This window comes from Canis aureus, chromosome 33 (assembly GCF_053574225.1).
Source record: "Canis aureus isolate CA01 chromosome 33, VMU_Caureus_v.1.0, whole genome shotgun sequence".
Classification (NCBI taxonomy): domain Eukaryota; kingdom Metazoa; phylum Chordata; class Mammalia; order Carnivora; family Canidae; genus Canis; species Canis aureus.
Genome location: NC_135643.1, coordinates 1,661,049 through 1,670,937, shown reverse-complemented (window position 1 = coordinate 1,670,937; position 9,889 = coordinate 1,661,049). Strand labels below are relative to the sequence as shown.

Genomic DNA, 9,889 nt, shown 5'->3' with positions numbered 1-9,889 from the left:
AATGGAAAATTGAGTAGGGCAACCTAAAATAAAAGTCTTGCTCATGTTTTGCTTTCTTTCTTGACTTTTCATCTTATTTATTTATTCATGAGAGACAGAGAGAGAGGCCGAGACCCAGGCAGAGGGAGAAGCAGGCCCCCCGCAGCACCCAGCCGTGGGACTCCATCTGGGACTCCAGGATCACGCTCTGAGTCAAAGGCAGCAGCTCAATCCCTGAGCCACCCAGGCATCCTCTTTTTTTTTTTTTTTAATTTTTTATTTTATTTTTGCTCATGTCTTGCATTCACTGTTTCTTTAGGAGTTGGGCCAATTGCCTGACTGAATTCTGAGGTTCAGGCGCAGAGAGACAGTGAGTGAACAAGGGGAAAACCAAACTCTGGTATCTTTGTGCAGAATTATATTCCGTGAGAAAGTGAAAAGGTGAGGCCACATTCAATTGGATAAATGTGAGTGCAATGAAGTTTGTTTTTAAGATTTTATTTGAAATCAATTACTTAACAGAGTGTATTATGGGTTTCAGAGGTAGAGTTTAGTGATTCATCAGTTGCATATAACACCCGGTGCTCATCACATCACATCCCCGCCTTAATGCCAATCACCCAGTTACCTCATCCCCCACCAACCTCCCCTCCAGGGACCCTCAGTGTGTTTCCCAGAATTAAAAGTCTCTTATGGTTTGTCTCCCTCCCTGATTTCTTCCCATTCAGTTTTCCCTCCCTTCCCCTATGTTCTCCTGTTTGGGGTCTTAAATTTCCCTTATGAATAAGATCATATGATAATTGTCTTTCTCTGATTGACTTATTTCACTTAGCATCATACCCTTTAGTTCTGTCCACGGTCCTTGCAAATGGTAAGATTTCTTTTTTTTTTTTTTTTTGATGGCTGAGTAGTATAGTCCATTGTATGTAGATACCCCATCTTCTTTTTTTTTAAAGACTTTATTTATTTGTGAGAGACACAGAGAGATAGGCAGAGACACAGGCAGAGGGAGATGCAGGCTCCCTGTAAAGAGCCTGCTGTGGGACTTGATCCCAGGACTCTGGGATCATGCCCTGAGCTGAAGGCAGGCACTCAACCACTGGGCCACCCAGGCATCCCTATACCCCATCTTCTTCTTCTTCTTCTTTTTTTTTTTATATACCCCATCTTCTTTATCCATTCATCTGTCAATGGATAACTGGGCTTTTTCCATGGTTTGGCTGTTGTGGACATTGCTGCTATAAATATTGGGGTGTAGGTGCCCCTTCGAATCACTATGTTTGTATCCTTTGGGTAAATACCTGGTAGTGCAATTGCTGTGTTGAGGGTAGCTCTATTCTTAACTTTGTGAGGAACTCAGAATGAAGTTTTTACCACTCTGAGTTGTCTACACTTTCCCACCTAGATTGTATCTCTTAAATACTCTTTCTTCTTCTGTCTAGATCTAAATGAGCGAATAAGATAAATTTATACCCTGGGAAGGACGGTAGTGCTAATAACAGAAATAGAGACAGGAAGTCGGATGGGATTAGGGAGGAAAATAGTTTTGGTTTTGAAAATACTAGCTTTGACGAGGCAACTGTATAGTTTCCGGGACCTAAATGCAAATAAACTGGCTATGTGAGAGTGGAGCTGAAAGACTGTGGAGGTCAGTGGTGGGTTTGGGAGCCAGATGCATTTTGGTAGTGAATGTCATGGGATGTTTATATCACTTAGGGATAGAGGGCTGGGGGCATACCAGAAACAAGGCCAAAGGAGACAATAAGAAGCTATTTGAATTTCAGCAAGGCTCAAGGTTTAAAGGAATGACTCTCTAAAGATGGAATTTAACTCACTGGGAAGGTGGGATGGGAGGGAATGGACCACCTCCTCGGTCCGCTGAGACAGGCTGAGACAGGCTGTTGTTTACAATATCTACTTTTAATTTCTTCATTTAGTAATAGAGAAACTTTGCCCTTACTGACCATTTATTTTGAAAAATTTCAAACATACAACAAAAAAGAATTTTACAACAAAAATATTGCGATCTAGATTCTACTGTCATTTTACTAGTCTTTTTAAACATTTTAATTTTTTTTAAAGATTTTTCATTTATTTATTCATGAGAGACACAAAGAGAGGCAGAGACACAGGCAGAGGGAGAAGCAGGCTCCCTATGGGGAGCCCAATGTGGGACTGATCCCAGAACTCCAGGATCTCACCCTGAGCCAAAGGCAGACGCTCAACTGCTGAGCCACCCAGGTGTCCCTGTTACAAAAGTTTTCCAAATATACAGCAAAGTTGAAAGAATTTTATAGTGATCCTTGTATACTCACAACCTAGATTTCATGAACATTTTCTTTGACTTGTTTTATCACATTCAGTCATGCGTTTCTCTGACCACTAATCCACCTAATTTATGAAGCATTTCAAATACTTTGCTTCAAGTACTTCAGCATGCATATCATAAATCAGAGATAAGCCTGTGCTTAGTTTTCTTTCTTTTGATGTAAAATTTACATTTAGTAAAATATACAAGTCTTAGGTATACATTTGCTGACCTTTAACAAACGCATACACCTGTGTAACTCAAAGCCCTAATCCGAAACATTACTGTATCCCTAGAGAGTTCCTTTATGCTCCTCTTCTTCCCATTCAGTCTCTGTCCTCACTTGCCCCAATTACAATCACATTTAAAATTCTTTTCCACCATCGATTCAATTTGCAAATAGAATCATAAAGTATGTACTTTTTTTGTGAAAGGCTTCTGTCCCACAACATAATATTTTTGAGATGCATTCATGTTGTTGCTTGTATCAATAGTTCATGTCCTTAAAAATTGGTTATTGTCATCATCATCTTCTATTATTATTATTATTATTATTATTAAAGATTTTAAGTATTCTCTACACCCAATGGGGCCTTGAACTCACAACCCCAAGATCAAGAGTTGGTCCGTTAGCCAAGACCTCACTTTCTTGATTTAGTTTTATACTAAATCTTGTAGTCAGTAGTTTAAGTATTCTAAATTTGTTGTTTTCCAAAATACTTCAGTTATCCTAGGTTTTTTGAATTTCTGTATTACTTTTTGAATGAGTTTGTCAATGAAAAAAGTCTCCATAGATTATTATTGCAGGCATGAAATGGACAAAAGACATGAACAGAAATTTCACCAAAGAAGACGTAGACATGGCCAACACGCACATGAGAAAATGCTCTGCATCACTTGCCATCAGGGAAATACAAATCAAAACCACAATGAGATACCACCTCACACCAGTGAGAATGGGGAAAATTAACAAGACAGGAAACAACAAATGTTGCAAAGGATGTGGAAAAAGGGGAAACTTGCCCTGTTGGTGGGAATGTGACCTGGTGCAGCCACTCTGGAAAACTGTGTGGAGGTTCCTCAAGGAATTAAAAATAGATCTGCCCTATGACCCAGCAATTGCACTGCTGGGGATTTACCCCAAAGATATAGATACAGTGAAACACCGGGACACCTGCACCCCCATGTGCATAGCAGCAATGTCCACAATAGCCAAGCTGTGGAAGGAGCCACAATGTCCTTCGACAGATGAATGGATAAAGAAGATGTGGTCTATGTATACGATGGAATATTACTCAGCCATCAGAAAGGACGAATACCGACGTGGATGGAACTGGAGGGTATTATGCTGAGTGACATAAGTCAGTTGGAGAAGGACAAACATTATATGGTTTCACTCATATGGGGAATATCAAAAATAGTGAAAGGGAATAAAGGGGAAAGGAGAGAAAATGAGTGGGAAAGATCAGAGAGGGTGACAAAACATGAGAGACTCCTAATTCTGGGAAATGAACAAGGGTTAGTGGAAGGGGAGGTAGGTGGGGAGACGGGCTGACTGGGTGACAGGCACTGACGGGGACACTTGATGGGATGAGCAATGGGTGTTATACTATATGTTGGCAAATTCAACTCCAATAAAAAAATATACAAAAAAAAAAAGATTATGATTGCAGGGACGCCTGGATGGCTCAGTGGTTGAGCACCTGCCTTCAGCCCAGGGTGTGATCCCAGAGTCCTGGGATCGAGTCCCATGATTGAGTCCTGCATCAATCTCCCTGCATGGAGCCTGATTCTCCCTCTGCCTGTGTCTCTGCCTCTCTGTGTGTCTTTCATGAATAAATAAATAAAATCTTTAAAAAAATTATGATTGTATTATAAGGGATCTGTAATCCATTTGGGGAGAATTACATCTTTCCATTTATTTAAATTTCCTGAATTTTTCTCTTAACTAAAAAGTTTTAAGTGTAGAATTCTTACATGTCCTTGGCTAAATTTATTCTTAAATATAAATTATAATGACAGGTTTCTAGTTCGGGCAGCCTGGGTGACTCAACGATTTAGCACCTGCCTTCAGCCCAGGGTGTGATCCTGGAGTCCCAGGATCGAGTCCTGCATTGGGTTCTCTGCATGGAGTCTGCTTCTCTCTCTCTGTATCTCTCATGAATAAATGAATAAAATATTTTTTTTAAAAAGTTTCTAGTTCTATTTTGTTTTTAAAATTGAGATATAATTAACATGTAACATTGTGTAAGTATAAGGTATACAGCATGTTAATTTGATATATTTATATATTGCAATACGATTGTCATTGTAGCCCTAGCTAATGCTTGCATTACATCCCATAATTATCACTTGCTATTTTGTGGTGGGAATAATTAAGATCTAGTTCTTAGCAAGTTTGTTTATAATACAATATTACTGTCTATAATTACTATACTGTTCACTAGAGCTCCAGATAAGTCTATCTACTAGGTCTAGCTCAATTTTCAATTGTTTGCTGCAAGTTTATAAGAACCTTATTATTTTTGTCTACTATCATGTATCATGAAACCCTGTTAAATTCACTTATTATTCTAACACTTGTTTCTAGATTGCTTAGGATTTTTTTGTGTGTGAACAATTTTGTCATATGCAAATAGAGATCGTTTTTTTTTTTTACTTCTTCCTTTGCAAACTTTTGCCTTTTATCTCTTTCTGCCTTATGGCAAAGGCTAGGACCTCCAGTAGAATCTGAAATAGATGTGGTTTCAGTGGATAACCTTGCCTTAATCCCAGTTTTAGGAGGGAACATTTAATATTTCACCGTTAAGTCTGAAGCTAATTGTTCATGTTTGGGTTGGTTGCATTTTTCAAGGAAGTGTTCATTTTGTTTATATTCCACTTTTTGCCATAAAGTTGTCTATAATATTCTCTTATTAATATTTATATGATTTGTATATCCTCCTCATATGGGAAATTTGTGTTCCATCTTTTTTTTCTGGATTAGATTACCTAGGGATTTATCAATTTTGTTGCCTTTCACTTTTGTTAATTTCTTCAATTGCCTTCATATTTTGTTGATTTTCACTTGTGCCCTTTTATTTCCTAACTTCTCCTTACTTTTGATATACATTGCTCTTTCTTTAGCTTTTTGAAGTGGGAACTTAGGTATTGATTTTAAAGCATTGTTTTCTAATATAAGTGTTTAAAGCTATATAAATTTCCTTCTATTATTCAGTAATCACACAATTTTTTATGTTTAATTATCAGTTTAAAATATTTTCTAGGGATCCCTGGGTGGCTCAGCGATTTAGTGCCTGCCTTCGGCCCAGGGCATGATCCTGGAGTCCCAGGATTGAGTCCCGCGTCGGGCTCCCTGCATGGAGCCTGCTTCTCCTTCTGCCTGTGTCTCTGCCTCTCTCTCTCTGTGTCTCATGAATAAATAAATAAAATATTTAAAAATAAATAAATAAAATATTTTCTAATTTTACTTATGATTTGTATTTTGATCCAGGAATGTTATAGAAAAGTGTTTAATTTCCAAATATTTGAGGTTTTCCTAAGTGTCCATTATTAATTTCTAACTTTTTTTAAAAGGATTTTATTTATTTATTTATTCATGAGAGACACCGAGGGAGAGAGAGAGGCAGAGACACAGGCAGAGGGAGAAGCAGGCTCCCTGTGGGAAGCCCAATGTGGAATGTGATCCCAGGAGCCGGGGATCATGCCCTGAGCTGAAGGCAGTTGCTCAACCACTGAGCCACCTAGGCATCCCCAATTTCTAACTTAATTCCACGGTCAAAGAACATAATCTGTATGGCTTTAATCCTTTTTATTGAGATTTATTTTATAGCCATGCATATAGTCTACCTTGGTGTACATATTACATGTAACAAAATTAATTGTATTCTTCTATTGCTGGCTGTAATGTTCTATAAATATCATTTAGGTCAAGGTGATTGATAATGTTCAGATTATGTTGTTACTGAGATTTTTTGTCTAGTTTTTCTGTTTGCTGATGAAGGAGAGATGTTACAAATCCATTAGTCATGGATTTGTATTGTTCTCTCTTCAGTTTGTCCATTTTTCCTTTGTGTATTTTGAAGTTCTTTTAATAAGTTGCGTAGGTATTTATGATTGTTATGTCTTTCTGAAGAATTGACACTTGGATCATTATGAAATGTTCCTCTTTATCTGTGGAAATACTTTTCATCTTGAGGTCTATTTAATCTGATATTGATATAGCCACTCCAGTTTTATGACTAGTGTTTGCTTAGTTTATCATTTCTCATCTATTAACTTTCAATCTTCTGGTTTTTTTATATGTATCTTGCAGAAAACATACACTTGGATCCTGATTTATTTTGACAGTTTCCACTTGTAACTTGGAGTGTTTGGGCCATTAAAATATGATGTAATTATTCATAAGTTTGAGTTACAGGGTGACAATATTGTTCTCTCTTTGCCTCTGTTTTTTATTTCTCTTTTCTTTTCTGCCTCATTTTGGATTGAGTATTTTTTTAATTCCATTTTAATTTATGAATTGGCTATGTAGTTATAGGTTTTTGCAATTTTTTTAAGAGAGCAAGAGAGCACATGCATACAGTCGGGAGAGAGCAGAGGCAGAGAGAGAATCCCAAGCAGGCTTCATGCTTAACCCCATGTGGGGCTCTATCTCAGGACCCTGAGATTGTGACCTGAGTGGAAATCAAGAGTTGGACCCTTACCCGACTGAGCCATCCAGGTGCCCAGGTTTTGCATTTTTAACTTGGCAGTTTATGGATTACAGTTACAGGCCTTGATGCTTTGTAATTCGTTAAAATCTTTATTTTTTTCCTGTTCTTCAAATTGGACAATATCTATTGATCTACTTTCAGGTTCACTGATGCTTCCCTTCATTACTTCTATTTTGCTTTTAAATGCATTCAGTGTATTTTTCATTTCAGATATTGTATATTTTAGTTTTATAATTTCAGTTTCTTTTGTGTAGTTTTTATCTTAAAATTTCCTATCTCTGTTCACTATAAGCCTTCATTAATGAACTGTTTTCTTTTATCTCATTGTGTATAGTTATAGTAGCTAGTTTAAAATGTTTTTCAGCTAAATCTAGCCTGTGGGTCATCTCAGGATTGCTCTTTGCTGATTATCTTTTTTCTTGAGATTGGGTCACAAACTGCTACGTCTTCCTTTTTTTTTTTTTTTTTTTTTAAGGTTTTATTTATTTATTAGAGAGCGAGCAAGAGGGCATGAGCAGGATCAGGGGGCAGAGGGAAAAGCAGACTTCCCCACTGAGGATGGAGTCTGATGCGGGGCTTGATCCCAGGACCCTGAGATTATGACCTGAGCTGAAGTCAGACCCTTAGCCAACTGAGTTGTTCGGGCACCCTTATTGCAGCTTTTTCCTATGTTAAGTAACTTTGGATTTTAACCTGAATTATGTGAATAATATATCTTGGAAACTATTTCTATTATGTATTTCTCCAAAGAGTTTGATATTTTTGTTTTGACAGACAATGTGGTTGGAATAAAATTTCAAGTTTCATTTGTGGACAACTCAAATCTCAGTTCAATTGTTACATCTTTATTTTTTTCATTTATCTATTTTTAATGGGAGCCATGAGTGTTTTTAATACATGAAAAAATTGACATTTCAGCTCAGTCATAAAGGGATAAACTATTCAAATAAGATAGGCCACCAGGCTAGTCATTTGAAAGCAAACAAAAGTAAATCCTTATTTCACACCAGATACTGTCAACTAACATTGTAGCAATGATCCATGAATAATAATGTAAATTAAATTAACTCAAAAAATTTATGTTACGTATTTTAAAAAAGGAAGATACACCGACATTATGTCAGATTCCTAATTTCTTAGGCCAGTGATCTAGCAATTCAAGAAAGCATACCCAGTTGTTTCTTGTTGATTTCTAATGTTTAAACTACGTACATCAAAATTTACAGAAAACCGATCTCTATATAAAGACATCAAAATAAATAATTTACTTAAAATCCATGTCTGAATTATGTAACTCCTACAAAAGCGGAATTTTGTATCTTCAGTTGTTACTAACAGAGCACCCTAAGTCAACTGGCTTAAAAATAAATTTAGTCTTTTACAAAAGGTGGAATAACTATAAGGGTGGTTAGTTTAATGGCTCAGTAACATCTTTCAGGTACCAGGTTCTTTTTTTTTTTCTTTCTTTTGAGGATTGGACAATTTATTGAGAACCTCCCCTCCCCACCCTCACAGGCCCTAGGTTACTTTTTCCTCTTGTGGATCTTGTGTGCTAGCCCCAGGAAGATTGTTGGGGCAGGGGCATGGCATACTGCTCCACGAGGCTCATGAGGTGGCTGTAGCTGCCCTCTTCATACTGCATGAACACAGCTGGAATGTTCAGCTCCTTGTATAGTAACTTTACCCTGGACCCTTTCTTAGCCTCCCTTTGCCCATAATTCTCCAGAAGGATCTGGCACTGTTCTGGAGAGGCTCACTACAGACACTGAACCACCAGCCAGCTGCATTTGTTGTCCTGGACATCAGTGCCAATCTTACCTGTCACACTGGGGTCCCTAAAGAGATCAAGATAATTTTCCTGAATCTGAAAGAACTCTCTCATCTCTGGCAGGATCATCTCAGCAATGGCATGTTCTTTCTCTTCATCAATTCCTGCCATATATATGGCAGCAGCTACAGGAAGGTAGAATGAGTAGAAAGCTGTCTTGTACTTGACAATAGATTTGTACTTCTTTTCAGTGAATCTGCCAAAATCCACATTGCCCTGGTGGGCTCTGATGAGGTCTAGAGTCTGTCCAATCACAGTCTGATAGAATCTCTGTAGGAAAAGCTCAAGAAAATCAGGATTTCATCCAGCACTTCTCCTAGATTGTCAGGATGTTGACCGAGGGTGGCATGGGCCACCCAGAGACAGGAGATGCAATTGCCTGGCTCAAGGAGGTCTTGGAGTACAATGCTATTGGAGTCAAGTAACAGCAGAGTTTGACAGAACTATAGCATTTCAGGAGCTGGTGGAGCCAAGGAAGCAGAATGCTAATAGCTTCTGGTTGACCCTGACTGTGGGCTGGTGTGTGGAACTGCTCCAAGCTTTCTTCCTGGTGTTGGATGACACCATGGATTCTTCCCTCACCTGATGGGGGCAGCCCTGCTGGTATCAGAAGGCAGGCATAGGTTTGGATGCCATCAATTATGCTTTGCTTCTGGAAGCATGTATCTGCCACCTGCTGAGGCTCTAATGCAGAGAGCAGCCCTATTACGTACCTGTGCTTAAGTTATAATTCAATTTTGAAAGACGTAAGTGGGCATCCCATCCAGAGAGGATGTTCAAGAGAAGAGAAGACTGCATTTCATCCTGCATGATTTCCTGAATTTTTGAGGATTCTTTTCCAGAAAAAAACACCTGTCAAGTACCTCCTTTGTTTATCTGTCTAGAATTGAGTCCTATGACCCCTCTAAGCCAATTGCTAGCAATGAGAAAAGGATGATCATTAATGATAGTAACTAATCAGGATTTATTCTCTTCTTGTGGTGAGAAATTGACACCCAAATTGCCAGCAAACTGTAGGGAGGTAGTAAGTAGGAGAATCACTTAACATCTGCCACAAAC

At 38.2% G+C, this 9,889-nt stretch overlaps 1 pseudogene; it reads right to left on the bottom strand.

Annotated features, from left to right (window-relative positions):
• Window positions 1-8,525: 8,525 nt before the first annotated feature.
• On the bottom strand, window positions 8,526-9,397 carry LOC144303939 (farnesyl pyrophosphate synthase pseudogene; annotated as a pseudogene).
• Window positions 9,398-9,889: the final 492 nt, after the last annotated feature.